This window comes from Amphimedon queenslandica, unplaced genomic scaffold, assembly GCF_000090795.2.
Source record: "Amphimedon queenslandica unplaced genomic scaffold, v1.1 AMPQUscaffold_12030, whole genome shotgun sequence".
NCBI classification, from domain to species: Eukaryota; Metazoa; Porifera; class Demospongiae; order Haplosclerida; family Niphatidae; genus Amphimedon; species Amphimedon queenslandica.
The window spans coordinates 1-1,778 of NW_003547731.1; the positions used below are offsets into that span (position 1 = coordinate 1).

Here is a 1,778-nt window from a genome sequence, read left to right on the forward strand (position 1 = left end):
AGAATATGTACATGCATTTAAATTTAAAGTATGCAAATTAGAGTTTTATTTATGTACATGTGTAATTAATTGGTTTTAATTTTCTAGTTCATTATAGTGACTATATTTGCTGTGTTGGTTGGTGGATTTTATTATCAGATTGATACTGATCAAAATGGATATCAAAACAGGTGGTCAATGACAGAGAAGGAGAAAGAGGAATCTGATGCATGTTAATGTACCATGTACTTATGCTATGTAGAAAGTTTGAGCTGATTCCAACTTGAATTTTTTAAGTTGTGGCCACTTAAAGAAATTGGCCAATTTCTGAAAAAACTCCTGTACTATACTATAGCCCATGGTTTTTCCAAAAATGGCTCAAAAATCCCCTTCAATTTTTATGACATTTTCTAATGCATATTGATGTACTTATGCTATGTAGAAAGTTTAAGCTGATTCCGACTTAAATTTTTAAAGTTATGGCCATTTTTTTAAAATCAGCCAATTTCTGAAAAAACTCCTGTACTATAGCCCATGGTTTTTTTCCAAAAAATGGCTCAAAAATCACCCCCAATTTTATTACATTTTCTGATGCATATTGATGTACTTATGCTATGTAGATTGTTTGAGCTGATTCCAACTTGAATTTTTCAAGTTGTGGCCTTTTTAAAAAATCAGCCAATTTCTGAAAAAACTCCTGTACTATAGCCCATGGTTTTTCCAGAAATTGGCTCAAAAATCACCCCTAATTTTTATTACATTTTCTGATGCATATTGATGTACTTATGCTGTGTAGAAAGTTTGAGCTGATTCCAAGTTAAATGTTTCAAGTTATGGCCATTTTTTTAAATCAGCCAATTTCTGAAAAAACTCCTGTACTATAGCCCATGGTTTTTTTCCAAAAAATGGCTCAAAAATCACCCTCTATTTTTATTACATTTTCTAATGCATATTGATGTACTTATGCTATGTAGAATGTTTGAGCTGACTCCAACTTGAATTTTTCAAGTTGTGGCCTTTTTAAAAAATCATCCAATTTCTGAAAAAAACTCCTGTACTATAGCCCATGGTATTTTTACAAAAAATGGCTCAGAAATCAACCCCAATTTTTATTACATTTTCTGATGCATATTGATGTACTTATGCTATGTAGAAAGTTTGAGCTGATTCCGACTTGAATTTTACAAGTTTTGGTCATTTAAAAATATCATCCAATTTCTAAAAAAAACCTGTACTATAGCCCATAAAAATGGCTCATAAAAATCACATCTAATTTTCATGTGTTTTTTTTGATAGATTTTACTACATGTATAACTTACATCATTATTGTTTGTTATTAGGATCGGAGCTATCTTCTTCATTGTGATGAATCAGATATTTGGTAACTTGTCAGCCATTGACCTCTTTATAAGGCAGAAGCACATATTCATGTAAGAGGAAAATGTATTCGGTACATTTGTGTCAACTAATACATGTATTAATTATGTCAAGATTCTAAATGTGCACAATGTACTATAGCTTTTATCCAGGCTTTAAGAGCAGACCTGATGCATGCAATTGTACATGTATATACATGCATGTACACATGTACATGTATATGCATAGATTATTGTACAATTTTATCTCTTTCTATAGTCATGAGAATGCCAGTGGGTTCTACAGGGTTTCCTCGTACTTCATTGCTAAGGTTCTCTGTGACATTATACCAATGAGGGTATTACCACTCTGTATATTTGCATCAGTGACATACTTCATGATGGGTAGGAGAGGGAGAAAGAGAGAGAGGGAGGGGGGAGGGA

At 32.2% G+C, this 1,778-nt stretch overlaps 1 long non-coding RNA gene across 1 annotated transcript; it reads left to right on the plus strand.

Annotated features, from left to right (window-relative positions):
- Positions 1 to 66: 66 nt before the first annotated feature.
- LOC109588544 (uncharacterized) lies at positions 67 to 1,758 on the plus strand. The gene is made up of 3 exons (XR_002188234.1): positions 67 to 170; positions 1,320 to 1,409; positions 1,615 to 1,758. It is a non-coding gene; the product is annotated as an uncharacterized LOC109588544 (long non-coding RNA).
- The last annotated feature ends 20 nt before the right edge of the window (positions 1,759 to 1,778 follow it).